Consider the following 26,169-nt stretch of genomic DNA (forward strand, 5'->3'; position numbering starts at 1 on the left):
TTTTAGATTTTGTTGTGTGTGTGTGTGTGTGTGTGCGTGCGTGCGTGCGTGCGTGCGTGCGTGCGTGTGTGTGTGTGTGTGTGTGTGTGTGTGTGTGTGTGTGTGTGTGTGTGTGTGTGTGTTTGTGTGTGTGTGTGCGCGCGTGCGCGCGCGAGTTTGTGCGCCACCGAATGTACATTTCTAGAAACTGCGTTGTGATACCAGTATGTGTTTATTTACTTCCCATCTTTCCTGGCACCTTCCACAAACAGGCCAGGTCTTACCCGTCATCCTACATAACAAATATTCGACAACAGTCTTGTGTAAGTCGGGCATGACCTAACTTTACGTAGAAAATATATCCCCCCTAAAGCAATTTAAATTTCTAGTGGCCTTTAGGAACGGTTGCGCGCTGCACAAAAGAACACTATCAATACTGCGTAGCCTAATGTCTATCATCGATTTATTCCAGCCGTTATGGCACGTCTAGGTGCGGGGTGTAAGCGTTGTACATTTGTTGTAAATCTTGGGCCCTCAGGTAGACAGCCACGAAAGCAAAAAGAAACATGTTGCTCTGGCCCATTCCTTGCCGATATGTTCAACGACCGCTTTCTGAGGTAGGGGCTTTTGATACCTCCGCTAGCACCGATGCTCGCTATCAATTGTATGGCACAAATCGCACTATGGAATCAATTTTTTGGGCTACCACAGAAGAATCGGAGATAAATTTATGAATAATAAAATCACCGCCCAAGCACTCCGTACAGATGGTTAACCAGCGATGCTGCAACGTGCAGCCCTGACGTTTATCACTGGGAGTCATTCTGACGATTCAATAAACGACGGCTCCGTATGCTGGCGGATCCTCGGTACGCAGTTGCTTCTTGCGCTCAGCTTCACGAGCCTGTTCTTGTGCCCGCGCTGCAGCATCGGCACGGCGTAGACGAGCTCGTTCCTGGTTCTGCTCGCGGCCTTGCTGATCGAAAACTGCCTACTGCCTACGCTCGGCCGCCTACGAAAACTGGTGGATCCACTTGCGCAGCCAATCGCGCGCCAGTACTTTTTGTTTTACGGGGGGGGGGGGTCATTGCATGAGGTTGCACCGGAGGAGTTTTCGTCATACCGGCGACAGACGGACGGACGGACGAACTGGCTAGCCATATACAGCTTCGCATGTAAAACATTTACACAACAATGGGGTAATTTAAGTAGTCTCAGCGATCGTGGTCACTCACAGTACTTTGTGGTTTCGATGCCTGGTTGTGTGGGCGCTTACAGTAGTGTCACACAGTCGAGCGGACCATGAGGCGCCCGCGCATCGGCCAGACCAGCCTGTACGCAATCAGAATGAAATGCGCCACTACGGCCGCATCCTCAGCAACCTCTTTAAGCCGCACTCGTGCACCTAGCTCAACCAAGAACACCGCGTATCTCCCGGCTGCTGTGATAGCACAAGCCTTGTCCGGTTGTTCGCCTCAGGAGTGCCATGTTCTCGTCCCGGCTGGCCCGGTGGCCAGGTATCCGACCTTGGAAACCTGGCAGCACTAGCTCAGGCCATCTTGCCTTCCGAAGGTCACGAGCTTTCACGTTGCGGCTGCGTGGTGCAGCTTGCACTTTCTCTTTCGCACGTGCGCAGTTCGTCATCCTGGCTTCCGTTGACCCGTTTGCTGTCTCCAAAATAACGCCTTGCTAAAGTATTATGGCTTTGAGACAGCAGTGAAACTTACGCATGGAATCACATTTATGAGCCTGGCACAAATGAACCATCCCAAGTCTCATGCGTAATACGTTCTCATATGGGGTGCCCTTCTTTTTTTTCATGCGAAAGCGTTAAGTGGCCCGTTCAGCGAAAAGCTGGCGGCGTCTGTAGCAGCGAAAAAAATGACACCTAACTTCCCATTGGCTGCGACGCCACGTCTCCAGCGCGCCTCGCGCTTGCTGGCTCGGACAGTACGTACCGCTGTGGAGTCCGAAGCACATAAATCACTGGCGACCGCAGCCTCGGCAGTATCAGAAAGAGGCCTTCTACACCAGTGCACCGGAGACGAAGTAAGAGAGCGGAATAACGCAGCAAAACGAGCGTCCAGGCAAGCAGCGCGGTCGACCATCGTCATCAACTTTCCCATGTGCACGGCGGGCAGAACGAACATTAACGCAAACATTACCCCAAGCGCAAAACTTGAAGGACCGCTCAGCGGCGTTATTACTACACCAGTAAAGAAAAGGCATGTTGTAATGCCGGTCCATTGAACGTAAAATCGCTTTTTTTTTAGATTTTCAGATCAAGTGTCTGGATTGCCTCAGCACCAATAATTCTGGTTTTTCGTGCGACTTACGACAAACTTCTAAAAATGTAGCTACGGGCAAGGCAACTCTGCTTAAACTCTGAGGGCCTTTGTTTCAACGCACTCCTAGTACTCACCATTGCCCTCTTTGTAAGCTAAATTTAGCAAGCTATGGCGGTAACCAAACCGGAAGCCGTGCAGGGCCTTTATCACACAGTAAAATGGTGTATACATGATGGCAAAGAGAAAAAAAGGACATAGAGACAAAAACAGTGCACGCTGAGATCACACTCAAGCCTGCACAGTACTTGCAAGGTCCTTTAATATTTTTCTTCATGAAAGGATGTATTGAACGACCATGGTGCGAGTGTTAGTCACTGTAGCAACTCCACCTGACCCCAGTTTCAGGATCTTCGATCCGGATAACGCTTTAGAGTTCAACCTGGCCAACGTGGTCGACAGAGACGTGCGTTCGACAACGCATTGTTGACTGCTAAATGCCAACGTCTTGCCAAAGTCGCATAACATCGGTACCGGAAGTCTTGACGGCAATCCATTCCTTCAACGCTGCTTTGTTGTCCGCAGTGAGGACATTCTTATAGCCCCCAACAGAACCGTCACGCACAAACTCGTGCCTTGGTGGGTGGCGCCTGAAAAGTTCCAGTAATTTCTGTAATTCCGGTGCTATGCGGGCATTCCTGCGCTCCCTTTGTTTCACGACAAACTCGACGTTCTGTCTGATGAAGTCTTTTAAAAACGGCCGCATGCGTTCTTTCGTAGACAAGTCCACAACGCGCTGCAACAAGCGTGGGTCAGTGGAGACGCGTCGACCGTTCTCCTGTCCCAAGAATTCAGCCACTCTTTTCACTTGTGCCTTGGTGTCAGCGAGGAGTTGTTCGTAGGTCAAGAATAGCACATTGCTCTCCATTCGGCGGGAATACCATGGAATAAGGTAGTTTTCCAGGTAGCATGCCTTGCTACCTGCTCGCGCGACGAAGCTTTTAACGAATTCGTCGCGCTCCATAAGCCCTTCTTCGCTGGCCGTCAGCGTTCTATACTGATGGTATGCTGATACACACACATCATACGGGTTCCTGGCGACATAGATGTATTTTGCTCGTGTGGAAAACTTCAGCTGGTGGAAGGGCAGATGACTCTTGATTGTGCCCGGCCTTGGCATGCCATAAACTGCGTCTGCACCATGGAGCTCTAAGAACGGAGAGTTCGTGAGCAGCTCCGTGATGCTACTCGGAGGCTCACCGTCGTGGCAGAGGCTGTACGTGATATACTGGACCCAAGTTGTACCACACTTTTGGTAGGTGACGATGAAAACGTCTCCCGCACGCGGCTCATACGCCAATGCCGATGCAACAGCGTCATCCGGAAAAAAAGCCGGAACAGTCCCACCTTGCACTGTCTTTAAGTACCCCATCAGCAGAAGCCGCGACGTAAGCAGACTTGGTACTGCAAAAGTAGAATTTAAGCGCAGGTTAGATACGGAGCGCTGAAATGGACGTGTTTACTGCATAGTGCACAAATATGCATCATTAGGAAGTTGCGGGAGGTTCCCGACATCAACTCTGTGAAATGGTTCCGGTATATTGTTCACGGGTAGTGAGACTAAGGAGGTGCCCGCCCTCCCCAAAATGAGCAAATGATTCAACAAACTCCAAAATACAATGTAGAACTGACGAGAAGCAATGGTAGGGCAACGTGGGCAGTTAACACATGGTGCAGCATGTCTTTAAGACTTGCAATGGCTATGCAGAAGTGATACGCGCCAACGTTTACGCCGCTCCTTCAGAGCAAGATTGCAAAGAAAAGAAAATTGGGTCGCTCACCTTTTTAGTGCTAGAAAACACAGCCGTTGACTTTGTCTCAATGGTAATATTTAACGAAGTAGTTCCTCGAACGAAGCCCTTCGTCGCGCTGGCAGCTACGAGCTACGCTGATGTTCTCGACCGAAAAAAAAATGCCAGCAATTGAAGAAACTGGCACTGTTATGTTACAGTTCCCAGTGTACGTATAAATGCAGGATATCTCGAGATAAGACACCGGTTGGAAGGCCGTAATATCATCCACAACGTGCAGCCAAGTTTTCTGGAGGCGAAACCGCCGCCAAGATAACTTGCAGCATGAGCCAGTCGTTGAGTACAGATATCGTGAAACCCGCCGTGGTTGCTCAGTGGCTATGGTGTTGGGCTGCTGAGCACGAGGTCGCGGGATCGAATCCCGGCTACGGCGGCCGCATTTCGATGGGGGCGAAATGCGAAAACACCCGTGTGCTTAGATTTAGGTGCACGATAAAGAACCCCAGGTGGTCAAAATTTCCGGAGTCCTCCACTACGGCGTGCCTCATAATCAGAAAGTGGTTTTGGCACGTAAAACCCCAAATATTAAAAAAAAAAGATATCGTGAACAATGCCTAGGAGGTTACTGAATGAGCGACGGAAACGAAATGACGAAAATAACGCATTCGCTGACGCTTGTATCTATGCGAGCGCTCACACCATATGCCCACTTAATATAGCGACAAGACTTTTTTTTCGGTGCACGTATAAAGCACTTACCTCCTACCCGAACGATTCTACAGATTTTATTCCAACCAAGAGTAAATTTGAAATTTCAGGGCTTGGTCACCTGCGTGCCTCACTACCTCCCGAACTGCCTTCTGTATTTTGCAGCAGGAGGTTCGTTGACGAATAGACGTCAACGTCGCACAATTAAATTTAAATATTGCAATTCTTTATTTTTGGCGACATTGAAGATCTCCCACTAGAAATCCCATTAGGCCAACAAGAAAAAGTACAAAGCGTCCCTTTTGAGTGAGGAAAAGTATCGCCACAGATGTTGGAAACAGTAATAAAAAGAATGAAGAGAACACTCAGAAACGAAGCAAAAGCGGCTCAATCGCTAAACGAAAAAATCAACATAATAAAACCAAGAGCACTCTTTGTAGTGCGAGTAACTATCATTCCCTGTAATGCGATAAATCGAATAACGACATTGGTAAATACTTATTCATGGGAAAATATTTATGGGAAACATCGCCAGTTCTAAAATAAATACTAAGGACTAAGCCTGCCAAACCCCGATGCAATCTCGCCTATACAAGCCGTAGAACGTCAAGGGTGATCCAAGGTAACTTTCGGGGACGTGATTTTGTAGCCGCAATCACCGCGGCTTTGCGCAAACTACGGGCCTTTTCTGCACGATATATCGTCGTGCTGACGGATTCCAAGTCAGCATTACAGAGATTACATCGGGGCCTACCTCTAGACAAATTTACAAGGCAGTATCTGGCACTGATTGACGACCTAACCAGCAAAGGATTTAACATAGGGTTTCAGTGGATTCCATCACACGTAGGAATTGAAGAAAACGAGGAAGCTGGCACCCTTGCATGCCTAGCGCTGACATGTGCCCCAAAAGTGAAAGCTCCAAAAGCTTTTCAAAACCCTGAAAGTGCAATCCGCCTTCACTTTAGAGAGATGCACAAGAATCCACATGAAACCTGTGTGACTCACGGATTTACACGCGAACAAGGGACGCTTCTATACTGCATCAGGACCTACTCCGCGTACACCCCAGCTTGGTTATTCAAGACTGGGCTTCACGCTTCCCAACTCTGTTTTCTGTGGTGACATTGGCGACATCGAACATTTCATTTGGCTATGCCCGCAGTTTGACACAGAAAGAAAAGCGATGGTCGACAACCTACAAAAGAGCGGTCTTACGCACAGGACCTTTGAAGACGTTGTTTTCCCCGGAGGGTCCGCGGCAATCAGGAAGAGAGCGCAACGACTGCTGATGGCCTTCCTGCGAGACACGGGGCTCATCGACACCTTGTGACACACCCCTGATCTCAACTCGAAGGAGAATCAGGCGGAACAATTGCCGCCCATGTATGCGAGGCTAACCCGGCCTGCTTCAACATCACCCCCACCACCACCACTGCAATCTCGCCTACACAAGCCATTGAATGTCAAGCGTGATCCAAGGTAACTTTCGGGGACGTGATTTTGTAGCATATAGGCTAAGCACGCTCAATAAATATTTCGACACCAAACAGCACACACACACACACACACACACACACACACACACACACACACACACACACACACACACACACACACACACACACACACACACACACACACACACACACACACACACACACACACACACACACACACACACACACACACACACACACACACACACACACACACACACACACACACACACACACACACACACACACACACACACACACACACACACACACACACACACACACACACACACACACACACACACACACACACACACACACACACACACACACACACACACACACACACACACACACACACACACACACACACACACACACACACACACACACACACACACACACACACACACACACACACACACACGCACGCACGCACGCACGCACGCACACACACGCACACACACAAACACACGGGACAGGTGGATATAAGGTGTGGCCTGGCAATCTGCATTAAAATATGGTACACATTGGAACTTGTTAAATTCTGAGCTGTAATAAATGACTGAAATTATATCGCATTACATCATAACCAACATGTCCCCCGAACCGAAAGAATGACTAATTGTTTTGTTTTTCAATGATCTAAGCAACTTTCTAGAACTTTCTTCCATTCTCGGTCATATTGTGGTCTTCGGTGGCGGTTTTATTTTAAATCTGGCTGAAAACAATTTGACCTGTCTTAGTCTTGACAACATGATTGAATCGAATGGCTTTACAAACGTGAGAGTATATCTGTCACCCGTCTCGGGGCGCCCGTTCTGGAGATGGAAATGAGGGACGTCGAGCAGTACTGCTGACCTAATTTAACCACACAAGAAAAATCACCAAAAGAAAGCGAAAACTAACGACATTCGATAAACATGCACATATATAAAAGTCTTATGAGGTATTCTAAACAAATCCCAGACAACGCTAACAATTAGTTTGTGGCAGCCTCACGGCCGCACAGCAGCAGCCAGACACCCTTTCCCCTTTTTGACTCGGTAAAATCTTATCGCGGAGTGTGCGCAACCGAGCCGTAGAGGCTGCACCAGCACAAAAATAGTCAGTTGTTGCTTGTTCTTCAGGAGCGCATTACTCGATAATTTCTGCTGATTTCCAGCCGCGCTCGAGTCCCGCACAACAAGTTAAAGCGTTCTTCTTGCTGACCACCTTAATTCCAGTCCTCACTGGTCACAGCAGTCTGACCACCTTGGCCTCTCTCGCTGCGCCGCTGTTCTTTCTGTCACCCGCTCGTGTTGCCTTAAAATCCATGGTCGGTACTCCCGACGTTCCTGCAGATGTCGTCGCCTTAGTATCAGCCGGACAATCCGTGTATCTCTGACGCCTGTTTCCCGGTCGTCGTCGATGGCATGGTAACAAGGCCTAGCATATTAGGGCTAGTGATGGGTTCGGCCGCCGCTTCCGTCCAGTGCCTTGCTCAAATGACGACTAGGCGTTCTGGGGACTGTCTTACGTGGCGTTGCTGGACTGCATTCGAAGGCGGATTGCTGCTGGAGTACGCGGAACTACCATGGGAGGCTGCACCAAGTACGAAGAGCCTCGCTCAAACGTCGTCGAGGTCAACGGCCACGCCTCGCGATGCCAGCATCACGCCCCCTGGAACCGAGCACCCGCTGCTCCCGTAATCAGTGCGTTGCTGGCAAGACAACCTTCTTCAGCCAGAGCCACGCAGACAATGCCAGCTCAGCGCTGTTTTATCTCCTGATCACGGCTCGGGTCACGTGCTTCGTGCCTCCGGAACTTTCTTGTGCGCTCGTGCCGTTCCGAACGCTTTCGTCTCGTCATTGTAGTCGTCGCTTCGCGCCCCATGTCTTTTACACACCCGAGGGTGTGGCCTGACAACATGCATTATGTTACAGATTGAGACTTGATGAATGCTAATAATAAACGATTGTGAACTGACCACATTACGTCACAACCAACGTATTTAATCGGTAATTTATAGGCCCAAAAGCTAAGACAATGTCTAGTTCTTTCTTTCTTTATTCAACTAGGTAAGCAACTTTCTAGAACTATCTTCTATTCTCCGTCATGTTATGGACTTCGGTGGCAATTATAGTATCAATGAGATCGAACACAATTTGTCGTCTCTTAGTCTTGACAACATGATTGAATCGAATGGCTTTACAAACGTGCTAGGGCGTCCCACAAGAATTGCTGCTTCCAGCCAGCGAACTATAGATCTACACGTCGCGAAAGCAAACGCTACAGTCGAATGTGCTGGTACATTGTCGTATGACCTTTTGGGATTAAGGTCCACTTCTCGCGTCGATTGTATAGAGACGTTCCACTTGCGCTAGAAAAGCCCGGACTACATATCAGTCGTTCAATAATTAAATTGTAGGGGGTCTTACGGGCCAAGAACCACGATCCGATTGTGAGGTATGCCGTAGTTGGGGAGTCTGGATACATTTCAACCAGCTGGCGTTCATTAAGGTCCGCCCGATGCACTGTACAAGGGAATCTTCGTTTTTCGATTTCACCCCCATCCATATGCTGCCGCCACGGCCAGAATTAGAACCCGAGCCTTCGCACTTAGCAGCGCAAAGCCATAGCCACTATACCACAACTCGGGCAGTCGTTCAATAACACAAAATTGGTAAACTTTGTGAAATAATAATTACCGCTTACTGATCCAAAATTTATACCTATAGCCGCGCAGATGGAGCGCACAATGGTTTCGTAAGCAAAATTCGCAAAAAATATTATACATGTTTCCCCTGGACCACAAGGCGCTAATCTGGAAAAAATAAAAGAACCACGGACGTCTCTTTATCAAGAGATAAAAAAGGAGAACAAGATATATTATACATTTTTATCCAGCCGAGGCTTTGCCGAACTGACTGCATTAAAAAAAGATCAGAAATAACTTAAATAGCATTTGCGTAACCATTAAAACCATTTGCGTAAGGCACGTAGGGTATACTACACGAAAATATTTCAAAGCAGCCACTCTGATGCGAAGTTACCTTTTAAAACGATAATGAAGTCAATAACGTGATTTTTGTGATTATAGTTTATCAGTTTCCGCCTTTGTTTCGACCTATTAATAATTTGTTACATCTGTATGCGTTACTGCCCCCCCACTATGTATACCCTCCGGCAAGAGGGCTCTTAGGGGTATTCGGAATAATAAGAAAATAAAGTCTTCCAAATTTATAAGAAGCGTTAGAATAAACGGCGTAACCTCAAAAGGTCTGGAACTGGCGGATGGTTTTAACAAACACCTAATTGGTCTCTCTAAGCCAGACGACAACAAGAATGCCACCGGCCTTATTTCTATAGGGACAATTAAGTCTTTTTTCCTCCGCCCTACAAACCCATCCGAAGGTTTAAAACGATCGTCCCAAGTGGCTCATGGTTCAAAAAATTCGTTGTCCGGTGTTATCGGAAAAAAATTACCGTCCGCTGTTGTGGCACCGAAATGCAACGGCACCAAAACAGCTGGTGCCACTATTTATGGTTGAACCCACAACCATTTGGGGGAGTCTATCCCCCAACCTTTGGTGTTAATTTTGGCAATGTTGATCAAGGCAAACCCATATTTTTTGTGGTGGGAGTCGAACGCTCGACTTTTGGCGATACCAAATAACGTGAGCAAAACTCAATGGAACTTTAATTGATGGTACCACCATTGGTGGTGGAACGCATGACCGCTGGTGGGAGTCCACCCAGGTCATTGGGAGTTAATTAGTGCAAATTTAAGGCACTCGAACCTACGATCTTTGGTCCAACCGAAATTCAATGGCACCACCATTTCTGGTCAAACCCCAATCCTTTGGTGTTAATTAGGTCGAAGTTAATGAAGGTGCACGTAATTAAGGAATAATTCACTAAGGCACTTGAGCCCACTATCTCGTAAAAATCGAAACCACGGCCGATTGTCGTGCGTTCGACTTTTACGGTAATTAGGTATAGTAAGTGCGAAGTTAATTAAGACACAGTTAAATAAAGTAGACGTAATAAGACATTCGAAAGCACGACATTTGGTGGCAGAAAAACAAGTAATAAGAAGTAAGAACGCCTTCTCATGAGATTGTCGAGTGATACAATGAATGCCTCGTAATAAAAACTTAACCCGCCGTGGTTGCTCAGTGGCTATGGTGTTAGGCTGCTGAGCACGAGGTCGCGGGATCGAATCCCGGCCACGGCGGCCGCATTTCGATGGGGGCGAAATGCGAAAACACCCGTGTACTTAGATTTAGGTGCACGTTAAAGAACCCCAGGTGGTCAAAATTTCCGGAGTCCCCCACTACGGCGTGCCTCATAATCAGAAAGTGGTTTTGGCATGTAAAACCCCATATATTATCAATGAAAACTTAGAGCGCTAAAAACACTAACCACGCAGAAAAAGAAGCCCAGACTCGCTCGTTGTGCGGGTTTCCTTTTCTGCGTCTTCCGTGTTTTTAGCGCTATAAGTTATTATTAATATGCGTTACCAACTAGCCCACCTATCCATTCTTTCGCAATGAACGCCTGGTGAGGGCGCAAGATTTTGCCTTCATCCTCTTTAGCGTACGCTAGAGTGACCAGCGACTTTCTTTGCTGCACTGATAGATTTTAAGAACAGCTCCAGCATTGACGCTGAGGGCCTGTCAGTAAAGCCAAATGAATTTGTGGCTTACAATATTGCACCTCACTTATCGTATTTATTCTACGGATAGCATGCTGCACCTTCCGAGAAAAACTAAAGCTGGCCAATGTAATTGTTATCCACAAATTCGGAACAACGCAAAACATCGACTAGCATACACCAATACCGATTTTGCCATTTTTTTTTCAAAATCTTTACAAGAAGTTTTGCTGAAGTGTTCAGAAATTTTCTTAATTGATAACTGTCTAGTTATGAATTTTTTAAATACATTTTAGGCAAGGCTTATGTACGGAATCTGAAAAAAAGTTTACCGACATCAAATTTTGCAAAAAAACGTATAAAGTAGGCTTCCAACACTGCCCATTTTTTGTTGATTTTTGCAACGTTTTTAGCTGTATTAACAATTATATTCTTTCAGATAAACTTCACGAATATGTTATACAAGGAAATCTGCTTAAGCTGATTAGGTCATTGCTTGAAACACGGCAGCAATCTGTATGTGTCGATGGTTTTAGCTCAAATTCTGAATGCCTTTAGATGGTGGTATCCCAAGGCAGCATCTTGGGCCTCTTTTCAAGTGTATATAAACGATCTTGTCCATATCTCCGAGAAAACAAAATTTATATGCCTCTAACACTAGTATATTTTTATCATGAAACTCACCAAATGAACCCTAAACTAGAAAGCCTCCATAACTAGTCACATGCACATAGCTCAAAAATTAGTATAATTAATCAAAGACAGTTATACTTCGTTTAATCGATCGCTATGACACGACATCGATGCCGCTGCTCATTTGAAACTATGTGATCGACATTATTAGCAAATAAAATTATGTTGGCGTAATATTTGACGAACCGCTGCCTCAAATTACCAAGCTCACACCAGACCATTGTTTATTAAACATAAGCTATATCCCATTCATTCGACACTTACCTTTACCATACTTCGTGCAATGAATCGATTTTATTTCAGGGTTCATCCGTGACACTACTGCACACTAATACAAGCATCAGACGCAAGAAAATAATAAAATCCGCCTTGACTTCGCCAACGCTTTAGCTCCCCAACATTACGTTTCTTAGTTCTTGACACACTCCACGCTAACAGATGGCCAGAGAAAATGTCAGCAAAAAAAAACTATTTTTAGTCGTTTATTAGCCATTTGGGGTAAACCGACTTAGAGTCAGTTTTTTTTCCCAGCAAAACAGAAAATTCTATGTACCTTATTTGAACTTTATTCACTATATCATAGTGCTGGAAATATAGGTGTTTGCTTAACTGTTTTGTTTCTTCTATAGCGTTGTTTTTGCTTCCCATTGTTCTGTTGATATTGTTGTTTTTGTTTCACGATCTCGTTTGACTGTAATACAGCATTGTGTACTGTTTGCAGATATATGATGTACATGAAAAGTGGACCAACTCATTTTCTTCCCTGCTGGCCGTATTGTAAACGGGCCCCAGACTAAGTCAGGCTACTTCAATGCATTATTTGTTCTCGGCTTATTTCTCTTCGGGAAATAAAATTACTATTGAATTTGGGATGGCTTCACCTTTGAACCTGGTGCACGAGCTTCATTTCTCCGACGTGGCTTGACAACTGCCTTCCAGAGACCAGGAGAACGCGGAGGCAGCTCGCTTGGGAGATAAATCGCCTTGGTCTAGTAGGAGGTACGAAGGAGGAGCCTGAAGCCCAACAGCTAGACTCCTGCACTCAGCGCACTGACGAACTCTTTGCTTTTCACTAGCTTGTTTTTGTACCTCTCCCTAATGGCCACAACTATTTATTTCTCCTCGTCTTTTCTTTCTTGGTCTACTTTTGAGCTGCTTATTGACATAGAATTGGCGCCCGCGATAGGACGAAGCCTTTCCTTACCCCCGTATTTTGTAAACAAATTGTCAAATAAACCTTACGGACTTAGATACCAGGGCACAGTGGTTAGCTTTGCATGGGGCAAGCTTGGACATGTGGTTACAAGAGCGATGGTCTATTTTATGGGAGAAATGTGACAATGAGCAATGGAAGTGAGTCGCTTAAAGCTGAGAAAGCATCTCACAGTACACGCCTGAAATAATAGCTCTGCAGTGTACGCATCCACATAAAATGCATAGATCAAACACTAGGTGATAATAGCTCCGGAGAGACCAGCTCTATTTTAGGAACCGGTCTCCATTTCTCCATCGTATTCATTTTTGGAAGAGATACATTGCAGCAATGCGAGGACGCAAGAATTTATTTCATTGTGTCAATATTTTATGAACAGAAACCGCTTCACGAGAAGGCAACTTTCAATGAAGGCATTATGGGCAAAGATATTCATTCTACAAAAGTAGCTGTTTGCTCATGGAACGAACAACATGTTGGCTTCTCTAATGAAACGTAACGCTCGAGCCAAGCGCAGAGTGACCAACTAATGAAAGTATCCATGTCATCATGCAGAAGTTGTCTTGATGAAACCAAGGCTAGGCTGTAGTATTTGAGAACTTCCTCAGAGTCCGGTATAGTACGTTGCAAGACGTTCACTTTTGTCAAACTAAACTAGAAGGCACAACGCCTTCTAATGCACCGCGCTTGCTGCCATAAAATAGTACAAAGGTGGGTATACTGTGTTCCTTCAGTTTGACGGGAGCAAAAGCACGTAACACTAGATATTCGTGAGAGCTAGCATCAAGCGATATTATCTTACTACTTATATACGTAACACGATATTCCTTCAGAAGGCGAAGTAAGCCTTATTGCGCTTAATGCTATAAACCAGGCGCAGGAATACTTGCAGTGGCTATTTAAATGCGTTGGCATTCTTCGGGTACATCACGCATCTTCCGGGGGCCAACTATATATGTAAATATGTTTGTATTGAACCGTTTTCACACCTACCTGCGCTACGACCTGAGTTGGTAGTCCGTAGTCGAATGCGTGGCGCATCGCGCTTCTGTGCTGAGCGAAGAGAATTCGAATCCAACCGCTGCACCTACTTGGGTCACTCAGTATCTGGTAATGTGTGCATATGTGCGGCTTTTCAACGAGATGATGATGAAGAAGACGGGTATCAGCCTAGTTGCTTTCACGCGGCCAGCTTTTGAGTAGTTTTATTCACTACATTTGGTCCTTTCATTAACATCATCATGATCATGAGCCTGGATACGCCTACTGCAGAGCAAAGGCATCTCACATATTTCCCAACTACCCCTGTCATATGCTAATTGTGGCCATGTTGTCCCTGCAAACTTCTCGATCGCATCGGACCACCTAACTTGCTCCAGCCCCCTGCAACGCTTCCCTCGTCTTGAAGTCAAGTCCGTAACCCTTAATGACCATCGGTTATCTTTCCTCCTCATTACATGCCCTGCCAATGGTCATTTCTCTTCTTGGTTTCAACTAAGATGTCATTAACTCCCGTTTGTTCCCTCACCCAATCTGCTATTTTCTAATCCACCATTTATGTTACACATATTCTTTCCATAGCTCGTTGTGGCGTCCTCAATTTAAGTAGAACCCTTTTCGTAAGCCTCCAGGTTTCAGCCCCGTACGGGAGTGCTGGTAAGAAACAGCTGTTATACACTTTTCTTTTGAGGGATAATGGCAACCTGCAGTTCATGAGTTGAGAATGCCTGTCAAATGCACCCTAGCCCAGTATTATTATTCTGATTATTTCAGTCTCATGATCAGGATCCGCGGTCACCATCTGCCCTAAGTAGATGTATTCCCTTACCAATTCCAGCGCCTCGCTACCTATCGTAAACTGCTGTTCTCTTCCGAGACTGACAAACATTACTTTAATTTTCCGCAGATTAACTTTTAGACCCACCCTTGTGCTTTGCCCGTCCATGTCAGTGAGCATGTATTGCAATTGGTCCCCTGAGTTGCTGAGCAAGGCAATAGCATCAACGAATCGCAAGTTTCTAACGTATTTTCCAATAACTCTTATCCCCTGTCCTTCCCAATCCAGGTCTATGAATACCTCCTGTAAACATGCTGTGGATAGCATTGGAAAGATTGTATCTCCCTGCCTAACGCCCTTCCTTATTGGTATTTTCTTACTTTCTTTATGGAGTACTACGATGGCTGTGGAGCCGCTATAAATATCTTTCAGTATCTCTACATATGGCTCGTCTACACCCTGCTTCTCTAATGCCGACATGACTGCTGAGCTTTCGACTGAATCAAACGCTTTCTCGTAAGCAATGAAAGGTATATATAAGGGTTGGTTATATTTTCTACATTTCTCTATCACCTGATTGATAGTGTAAATGTGTCTATTGTTGAGCAACCTTTACGAAATCCTGGCTGGCTCTTCGGTTGACAGAAAACTAACGTGTTCCTGATTCTATTTGCGGTTACCTCAGTAAATACTTTGTAGGCAACGGACAGTAAGCTGATCGGTCTATAATTTTTCAAGTCTTTGGCATCCTCTTTCTTATGAATTAAGGTTATGTTGGCGTTCTTCCAATATTCCGGTTTGCCTGAGGCATTGCGTATACAGGGTGGCCAGTTTTTCTAGAATAATCTGCCCACCCCCCTTCAACAAATCTGCTCTTACCTGATCCTCCCCAGCTGCCTTCCCCCTTTGCATAGCTCACAAGGCTTTCTTGACTTCTTCCGGCGTTACTTGTGAGATGTCAAATTCCTCTAGACTATTCCCTCTTCCATTATCGTCGTGGGTGCCACTGGTACTGCATAAATCTCTTTAGAACTCCTCAGCCATTTGAACTATCTTATCCATTTTAGTAATGATATTGCCGGCTTTGTCTCTTAGCGCATGCATATGATTCTTGCCTATTCCTGGTTTCTTCTTCTCTGCTTTTAGGCTTCCTCCTTTCCTGAGAGCATGCTCGATTCTATCCATAATATACTTCCTTATGTCAGCTACCTTACGCTTGTTGATTACCCTGGAAAGTTCTGCCAATTCTATTCTAGCTGTATAGTTAGAGGCTTTTATACATTGGCGTTTCCTAATCAGATCCTTTGTCTCCTGCGATAGCTTACTGGTATCCTGTCTAAAGAAGTTATAACCGACTTCTATTGCACGCTCCTTAATTAAGCCCATAAGATTGTCGTTCATTGCTTCGACACTAAGGTCCTCTTCCTGAGTTATCCCGGCCACGGCGGCCGCATTTCGATGGGGGCAAAATGCGAAAACACCCGTGTACTTAGATTTAGGTGCACGTTAAAAAACCACAAGCGGTCTGAATTTCCCGAGTCCCCTACTATGGTGTGCCTCATAATCATAAAGTGGTTTTGGGACGTAAAACCCCATAATTTATTTATATTTTCTCTTCCTGAGTTAAAGCCCATTACCTGTTCTTTAGCTTGATCCTGAATTCCTCTATTTTCTCTCTTACCACTAACTCATTGATCGGCTTTTTATGTACTAGTTTCTTACGTTTCCTCCTCAAGTCTAGTCTAATTTGAGATCTCACCATACTGTGGTCACTGCAGCGCACCTTGCTGAGCACGTCCACAACTTATATGATGCCAGGGTCGGCGTAGAGTATGAAGTCTATTTCATTTCTAGTCTTCGCCATTCGGGCTCCTCCGCATCCACTTTCGGTTATCCCGCTTGCGGAAGAAGGTATTCATTATCCGCAAGTTATTCCGTTCAGCAAACTCAACTAATAACTCTCCCCTGCTGTTCCTATAACCTATGCCGTATTCCCCCACTGACTTTTTTACAGCCTGCTTCTTGCCTACCCTGACATTGAAGTCACCCACCACTATAGTGTATTTTGTTTTTACTTTACCCATCGCCGATTCCACATCTTCATAGAAGGTTTTGTCTTTTACACCTAGCAGAGGAGTGATACCCTTCAAGCGCCCAAGCGTGCGTGGTACACGGAACCAGCTCTGAGGCAGGCCGCCGCCATCTACTGCACACCATGCATCCCTGATCAAGGCCATGAGAAACAAGAAAAGACAGCGGGACCTAGCACATCTCCATGATGGGAAGAAAATTTGGAGAAATCACAACACGATGCGGGCAACACAAGACTATCTCTTGAAGAATAGCGACAGACGATGTTGCCGATCAAAGACATGGGCCAGGCAAGTTCTGCGGCTGTTGCGTAAAAGAAACAACGACCAGCTGGAATCCCGGTTGTCTTCCAGCCAATGCAACCTTAGTGCACGCGGCGGAAAGTAATACCGAACACTCTAGCATCATCTCTCACGTCGACAGCAAAAGAAAAAGTCATCAGTTATCGCCTCAATAGGGACGACAGTATCGCGACGAGAGTGTCTTCACTCACCACCGCTAATCGCCTCCTCAGTGTCACTACATTAGGAGACATGGCCGTGCAAGCTCACGTCCTGCCATCGTACTCCGCCACTTATGTATGTATTCAAGGACTCCCTGTTGAGTACTCTGACAATGAGTTGCAGGAATACCTCTCGAGACAAGGCGTCCTGTCAGGTCGTAAGCAAGTTTCCTACATCCCTAACGAGGAAGGAACCGTCACAGAAGAACGTCGCAGATGTGTGATTCTAGAATTCATCATGGATTCTCCCATGCCAAAACGTATGTTATTTGGACTCAGTAGCTACCTTGCGACTGAGTACATGTGTTCTGCTACGCAATCTTCAACTGCCAAGGGTATGGTCATATTGCAAAATGCTGCAAAGGTGCCAGCCGCTGCAGGGCGTGCTGAGCCCCATTCACACAAAGACTGCGCTTCGCGGGCTCAACTGCAATGTGCTGAGTGCGGTGTACTTCATTCAGCGTCGTGCTGATGATGCCCGAAGAAAAGAGCACCTGCAGTTGCGCGTGCAGTCGAACAAGTACAGGGAAAATCCCCATCGCGGCGAGAGCCCCACCGAATCCATAGCTGATACTTACGATGACGTCTGTCGACCGCAACGCGTTCCACCACAGAGCGGAACCGAAAAAGAGCTCCATCGATTGTGACGCACCTCAACTTACACAAACGCCAAAAACACCTATTCTTAATCTGTTCGGGAATCACGAGAACCTACCGAGTCACTGCACAAGCTTTCAGAAGACCTGACAAATAGTCAATCTAGCACCGCACTCCAGAACTCCAGGGAAGTTCATTTATATGTTTCGGCCTCGACAAAAAGTGAAATTATTGTTGAAAATTTGGTTGTACCGATACTGCTACGCGCAATCAACGCTCTTCTTTGTGCGAACCATGCAGTTAGTGCCTCCCTGAAGTTGAGGTTAACCTCATTTAAACCTCATTTCTTCGTTGAACCAACAATGGCTTCTTCCGGTGCCTCGAAGCCATCGGTTACCACAAGCAGTCATCTAAAATCGTGTACTATTTTTCAATGCAATGCCCGAGGTCTGCGTTCGAAGCTCTCTGATTTTCAGCACGTTATGCGTAATTACAATTTTTGGGGTAATATCCCGGTCCTGCATATACCAGACCTTCCGGATAAGCAGTTATCGATTCCTCCATTCACAGCGCACGAATAACACCAGCCAACTACTGGTTGGCTTCCGCAACCGCGTTTCTGTAGCCGAGAGCGTTGTCAACCCACATAACAAGAATAAGTACACCTGCGCAAAAACAATCATTGGCAAGCAGACGTTTGCTCTAACAGCTGGCTACTTGGAGCCAAGCGCAGTATTTTATGTGCCAAGACTGGAACATTTAATCTCAACAACACTTGGTCCACACATCTGGGGTGATTTCAACCCCCATAACATAATTTGGGGCAATATGTGCACTTGTGGGCGAGGACATAGGCTGGCTAATTTATTCGCAGACCATTTCATTGAACCACTGAACGATGGTAGCATTACTTACCTGGAGGGGCCACGAGTCGCCAGCTGCATTGATCGATCTTTTGTGTCAAGATCTTTTGTTCAAAGGTTTAGCTGGTGCACTAACTTCGAAATCAGGGGCAGTGACCAATTGATTTCTGGTTTACAAATGTCTTCACTGAAAGTAAAAATGAAATACACAGACTGGGATGCTCTTGTACATACCTCTAACCAAGGTATTAGAGCTGCAGCTCCAGACAGCGAACTGTGCCGACAATAGCACACTCCCTGAAGAAAACATCGCGTACCACATTCCGGCACCCTAATATTTGTGCTAATGATGAACAATATCAGCATCTTCGCACTATCCGAAGAAGTGCGGAGCGAAAAGCGCAGTGCACTAAGATCTCGAAAATCTGCGTCCTTCTCGACAATCATAGCGTGCAATAAGATGCTAATGAAATTGTTTCGACAACGGTGGAGATTTCTGTGCGACACTGTACGTATGTAAACATATGGCTATTACCTGGCATGTCATCCGAAGATTACGGATGCCAGCTCAGCAGTTATGCCCTTTCATTGCGTGCTCATTACATAAAGGGCTAATCCTGAAAGAAACTGCAAAAAAACTACTGTAGGCTTATTTCTGGATCTGGGCATCGCTGTAGATGCCGCATGTCTTCGGATGACAGACAACTTCCGCCAAAGTCTGTGGATGCAATGGACTTACCCTTCACCATGGCAGAACATTCAGCGGCTATAGCTGATACCAACAAAAAGTATTATACCGGCTTCGACGAAGACGACTATCAAGTTACAGCGCACTTTTCCCGCCACTGCCCTCTACGATTGTTGGAAATGTACAATAATTTGTGGACAAGCGGAACAGTGCCCACCGAATGGAAACTCGCTAAAATTCACCTGTTATCAAGCGTGGGAAAGAGCCTACCAGCTACATGTTTTACGACCTATCGCTCTTCTCAGCTGTGATGGGAAACTCATGGAAAAAATGATTCATACGCCAATGTCATGGTTCCTTGGAAAGCGAGGCATTTATTCCAAAGAAATCAATCGCTTTCAGCAGAATAGATTAGCACTGGACAATATATTATCCCAGATTTCCTCCGTAGAAGATCATCTAACTCCTGGACATATTCCAGTCGTCATCTTCTTTGACATCAAAGCCTCCTTCGATTCTGTTTTCAATCACTCAGCTCTTGAGCGCCTTGAAGCTGCAGGCCTTGAAGGACGCCTTCATACATAGCTATCCAACTGTCTGCTAGGACGGCATCATTGTATGGTAACTCAAGAAGGTCTGACATCTTGCTACGCTATTGAAAAAGGAGTTTCAGAAGGGACAGTATTTAGCCCTTTACTATTCAACATCACTCTCGTTCACAATAAATAGAGCCTACCAACTGGGGTACATATCACGCTGAACCTGGATGACATCTGCAAATGAAGTGCGTCACGATCTGGATGAGTAACTCAGCAGTTACTACAGTGAGCACTTTTCAACATGCCATCGTATCTTATATTGCAGGGGCTACATCTATAACTAAAGAAGAGCGCTGCTAGACCTCTACTCTCAGGTGCATCGACGGCTACCCGCTGATGCTCGGTGTACGAGCCCTTCCCTACACACAGAACCATCGCTTTCTTGGTGTCTCGATCAATCGCAAACTCCTCTGGATACCGGAAGTGAAAATGTTATGGAGCAGGATCTCTGGCGCACCCCAGATTATTAGTTTTCTTGCTGGACCCCGGTAAGGTAGTGAAGTGCCGGTGAATTGTGATGCTGCGTAATGCTTATGTTGATGTCCTCCTGTGCTATAGCCTTCCCATCCTGCACCTACTCTCCCAAAAGAATAAGAAAAGCTTGGGAGTGACAAGTAATAATAGCGTGCGTGTTTGTCTGGGTTTTTCGAAGGGGCCTTCTTTTATGGGGGCAGTAGCCTAGGCCCACTGTTTATGTCTCAACCGACTGCGAATTCAGGAACACACCCGCATACACATAAGGTACGTGGTCCAAAACAAGAATCATTTCTGGAGTAAAGAACTGAGTGTCCTTCCATTCTATGCAGAAGGATGACCACCGAAGCTATCTATGTAGGCCCCTTAAGGCAAATTTCACTTCAGCCGCGCCTCGGCCCGGCACTGCACATCTTCGGGATCGGCTCACGTATATGGACTGCTTAAGCCCTGCTTCACCTCTGCCGCGGATCGGCCCAGCATTGCACTATCTTCGGGACTTTTTCCTAGACGCGGACACGATAATGGGGAAAGTAGCCCTTAAGAGCTTCGAAGTATTATCAAAGTGCAAAACAATTTCGCACTCGGGAAGCTTTTAGTGAAATTCTACCCACTATCCTAAACAGGCACCACCAGATCATGTCATTACAGTTATCTGCTTGGATGCTGTCTCCTTTACACATTCACATGTCCATCCTTGAAATAGAATCCATGAAGAACATGCCTCAAGCCGTTGTATTACAGACAGCACAGGCCAACATGAGCGAGAAGTCATCCAGTACGAACCACATATTTAGTGGTGACTCATGTATGCAACATAGCTCTTCCGGTGGTATTTTCGTTCCTTCCACAGACCAGACATATTCATGACGTGTAGTGGGAGCAACGTCGTCAACATTGCCTGAGCCGCACGCGATGCAACAGGCACTAAAATACGTACTACGATCACTTCAACAATGGACAATCTTCACAGGCTCGAAAGTATCATTTCGAAGCCTTTGCACGAAAAGCACTGAATCGCGAAATCACATTTTGCTACCGGACATAGCATACCTAAACCCCTTGGCATCTAATGCTGGACATGTGCTACCATTTCAACAACTTCCAAGACCTTGCGATATGATAGGTAATGAAAAGGCGGATGAGGCAGCCCGCAAGGAATATGATCGCATAAAATTTATACAAGTGTGTTCTACTAAAAGTGAAGCTTCAGCTTTGTCGAAGCAATATGTACTCAGCAAATGGCGCAGAAGATTATCGTCGCCTTCAGGCAGTTACAAGTTTTTATTCGACATTGACCCAGACCTCCTTTCAAGACCACCACAACGTCTACCATGCCATTTGGAGAACCTATCACCAACTTCGACTGAACGTTGCATACACAATATTCTTTTCCACAATCGACAGACCACATATCCATGTTGTGACATCTGTGGAGTATCATCTCTATAGCGCACCTTTCTCGAATGCCCAGCTTACAGAGACGGGCGACATGAATATAAGATGGACATGGAAATGTTCGACCAAGCCGCCTTGACATGCTTGCCTTGCCCATACAAACAGCGCAAAGCCCTGGACATCTTGTTCTTACATATTGAGTCAGTTGGCTTGCGGGCCTAAACTATGACTGGCGCACGTCGTCTCATAAAAAATGTGATTTTAGTGTTTTTCGTATTTACCGACTCCATGCGTCGCATCGAACGCTTACCCTAATACTGATAACATCCCACGACCTGCGTTTCTTTCTTCTATATTTCTATTTTCTTCTGCCCACCTTCTTCTAGGGCCTTTCTTCGCCTTCGTCCCATTCCCTGCAGAGTAGCATATAGGCGAAAATATGCTGTCTAACCACATTGCATTTTCGACAAACAGCTTTCTCTCACTCTCTCTTCAATGAACTGTTTTCATGCCGACATGGATGACTGATGATGCGGGAGTTGGTAGGTAGCGCTGCTCGAAGAAACTCTGTTGCAATCGGTCTTGCTGGTCTTCAATGAACCATTTTGGGGCCAAGTTGGGTCACTGGCAATGCGCCTGTAGGTGTGTATCATCGCGTCGATTATTGCTATCATGGTGACGTCAGCTCAATTGGCATGGGGCAGCTGTGCATGTGCCTTGAACCTAGCTTTTCTTTTTAACGCAATAGCATTAGGGCGCCGTGTTGGAAGAATTGGCTGGTCTACTACTTCGAGGTAAGGGCCACGCGGTGAATAATATTGTATGCTGTCGACTTGTACGCACCTACAAGATGCACTGCCGCCACTAAAGAACTTCCTGTTGCGACAAACTGAAGCACAACTGCCACTTGCAGGAAGACAGGTGGTGCAATACTGCGTCGCGTGCGTGGCCCAAGGTCCAGACACAGGACGGCGGTGAAAGGGATCCCATCACGATCATAGGAAATCGCCTTGGAAGTTAAAACAGGGTGCCGCCACAGCAGTGCCGCGTATACTGCGTCCGAGGGGCGCTGGCTTCGGCAGCTGTGAGGCGCATCGCGGCGTCAGTTCGGGGGTGTTTTTATGCAGCATAAATTTATCACCAACTATAAACTACTTCGCTTTCTCGTAATCAATGAAAGCTATATATAAGGGTTGGTTATATTCCGCACATTTCTCTATTACCTGATTGATAGTGTGAATATGATCTATTGTTGAGTAGCCCTTACGGAATCCTGCCTGGTCCTTTGCTTGACAGAAGTCTAAGGTGTTCCCGATTCTATTTGCGATTACCTTAGTAAATAGTTTGTAGGCAACGGACAGTAAGCTGATCGGTCTATAATTTTTCAAGTCTTTGGCGTCTCCTTTCTTATGAATTAGGATTATGTTAGCGTTTTTCCAAGATTCCGGTACGCTCGAGGTCATGAGGCATTGCGTATACAGAGTGGCCAGTTTCTCTAGAACACTCTGTCCACCGTCCTTCAACACATCTGCTGTTACCTGTTCCTCCCCAGCTGCCTTCCCCCTTTGCATATCTCCCAAGGCTTTCTTTACTTCTTCCGGCGTTACCTTTGGGACTTCGAATTCCTCTATACTATTTTCCCTTCCATTATCGTCGTGGTTGCCACTGGTAGTGTATAAATCTCTATGGAACTCCTCAGCCAATTGAACTATCTCATCCATATTAGTAATGATATTGCCAGCTTTGTCTCTTAACGCATACATCTGATTCTTGCCGATTCCTAGTTTCTTCTTCACTGTTTTAGGCTTCCTCCGTTCCTGAGAGCATGTTCAATTCTATCCATATTATACTTCCTTATGTCAGCTGTCTTACGCTTGTTGATTAACTTCGAAAGTTCTGCCAGTTCTATTCTAGCTGTAGTGTTCGAGGCTTTCATACATTGGCGTTTCTTGATCAGATCTTTCGTCTCCTGCGATAGTTTGCTCGTACCCTGTCTAATGGAGTTACCACCGACTTCCATTGCACACTCCTTAATGATGCCCACAAGATTGGCGTTCATTGTTTCAACACTAAGGTCCTCTTCCTGAGTTAAAGCTGAATACCTGTTCTGTAGCCTGATCTGGAATTCTTCTATTTTCCCTCTTACCGCCAACTCATTAATCGGCTTCTTGTGTACTAGTTTCTTCCGTTCTCTCCTCAGGTCTAGGCTAATTCGAGTTCTTACCATCCTGTGGTCACTGCAGCGCACTTTGCCGAGCACGTCCACATCTTGTATGATGCCAGGGTTACGCAGAGTATGAGGTCTATTTCATTTCTAGTCTCGCCGTTCGGGCTCCTCCACGTCCACTTTCGGCTATCCCGCTTGCGGAAGAAGGTATTCATTATCCTCATATTATTCTGTTCCGCAAACTCTACTAATAACTCTCCCCTGCTATTCCTAGCGCCTATTCCATAATCCCCCACTGCCTTGTCTCCAGCCTTGATTCTGTCGAAACCTCAGCAGTCATGGAGGCATTACGGAATCAGGGTGTAGACGAGCCGTATGTAAAAATACTGAAAGATATCTATAGGGGATCCACAGCCACCATAGTCCTCCATAAAGCAAGCAACAAAATCCCAATAAAGAAAGGCGTCAGGCAGGGAGATACGATCTCTCCAATGCTATTCACAGCATGTTTACAGGAGGTATTCAGAGACCTGGATTGGGAAGAATTGGGGATAAAAGTTAATGGAGAGTACCTTAGTAATCTGCGATTCGCTGATGATATTGCCTTGCTTAGTAACTCAGGGGACCAATTGCAATGCATGCTCACTGACCTGGAGAGGCAAAGCAGAAGAGTGGGTCTAAAAATTAATCTGCAGAAAACTAAAGTAATGTTTAACAGTCTCGGAAAACAACAGCAATTTACAATAGGCAGCGAGGCACTGGAAGTCGTAAGGGAATACACCTACTTGGGGCAGGTAGTTACGGCGGATCCGGATCATGAGACGGAAATAATTAGGAGAATAAGAATGGGCTGGGGTGCGTTTGGCAGGCATTCTCAGATCATGAACAGCAGGTTGCCATTATCCCTCAAGAGAAAAGTATATAACAGCTGTGTCTTACCAGTACTCACCTACGGGGCAGAAACCTGGAGGCTTACGAAAAGAGTTCTACTCAAATTGAGGACGACGCAACGAGCTATGGAAAGAAGAATGATAGGTGTAACGTTAAGGGATAAGAAAAGAGCAGATTGGGTGAGGGAACAAACGCGAGTTAATGACATCTTAGTTGAAATCAAGAAAAAGAAATGGGCATGGGCAGGACATGTAATGAGGAGGGAAGATAACCGATGGTCATTAAGGGTTACGGACTGGATTCCAAGGGAAGGGAAGCGTAGCAGGGGGCGGCAGAAAGTTAGGTGGGCGGATGAGATTAAGAAGTTTGCAGGGACGGCGTGGCCACAATTAGTACATGACCGGGGTCGTTGGAGAAATATGGGAGAGGCCTTTGCCCTGCAGTGGGCGTAACCAGGCTGATGATGATGATGATGATGATGATGATGATGATGATGATGATGATGATAAACTACTTCATGGAAGCCACGTTAGGAAAAGTGGTCTTGGCTGCACATTGAATGCGCGCCGACCGGTAATAACACAATATTATTTTTTGAAATATCGCAGTCCATATTATGAAAACCCTATTTTATAATACTCATAAGACAACTTCGTTCTACTTCATCTAAAAACACTGCTTACAATATAGAAAGTGCGTTTCACGAATGCCTAATAAATTTAGTAGTACGGACAGTGCGAAACTTAAAGCTCACCATTTTTGTTGTGTTCTTAATTTGTTTTACACATGATATACGGGCCATACAGGTTGAAGCTAATACCAAAAGGTACGTGAATAGAAGTCCCTCATATCTCCTTGCGAAGTGGTGGTATGGAACAAGTTTGGTATCAAATTATCTTTATTGTTATTCTGCACATAGGATTTCAATAAAAAGGTCATAGGAAGCTATAGAAGATTTATTTTTTTTAATGCACAACAACCCTAAAGGCCCTCTAGGGGGGTATTGCATAGCGTAAAGGTTACATCTGTGAGGCAAAGAACAGTACGTAAATATAGATACACTACAAAAACAAAACTGGGATAACATTAATTGCAGTGCATCAACATATGAACACAGAAGGAACAAAAAAATCAAAATAAATATAGTTATCAGTAAAGCAACTTTAAATGATTTGCACCAACTATGACAACATCACGAAGACTGGTTATCGGCGCATGAGAAAAAATTAGTTTACAGATCAGAGAGTGTACCGTTACATATTGGGCATGCATGCTACAGTGCAGAGCGTCTGTAA

The 26,169-nt window shown here is 45.7% G+C and overlaps 1 long non-coding RNA gene across 1 annotated transcript; it reads right to left on the reverse strand.

Annotated features, from left to right (window-relative positions):
• Window positions 1-3,012: 3,012 nt before the first annotated feature.
• LOC135906815 (uncharacterized) lies at window positions 3,013-4,237 on the reverse strand. Its single transcript, XR_010565842.1, has 2 exons — window positions 4,106-4,237; window positions 3,013-3,728 (listed from the first exon to the last, which is right to left on the reverse strand). It is a non-coding gene; the product is annotated as an uncharacterized lncRNA (long non-coding RNA).
• Window positions 4,238-26,169: the final 21,932 nt, after the last annotated feature.

The sequence above is a fragment of the Dermacentor albipictus genome, chromosome 7 (assembly GCF_038994185.2).
Source record: "Dermacentor albipictus isolate Rhodes 1998 colony chromosome 7, USDA_Dalb.pri_finalv2, whole genome shotgun sequence".
In the NCBI taxonomy this organism is placed as follows: domain Eukaryota; kingdom Metazoa; phylum Arthropoda; class Arachnida; order Ixodida; family Ixodidae; genus Dermacentor; species Dermacentor albipictus.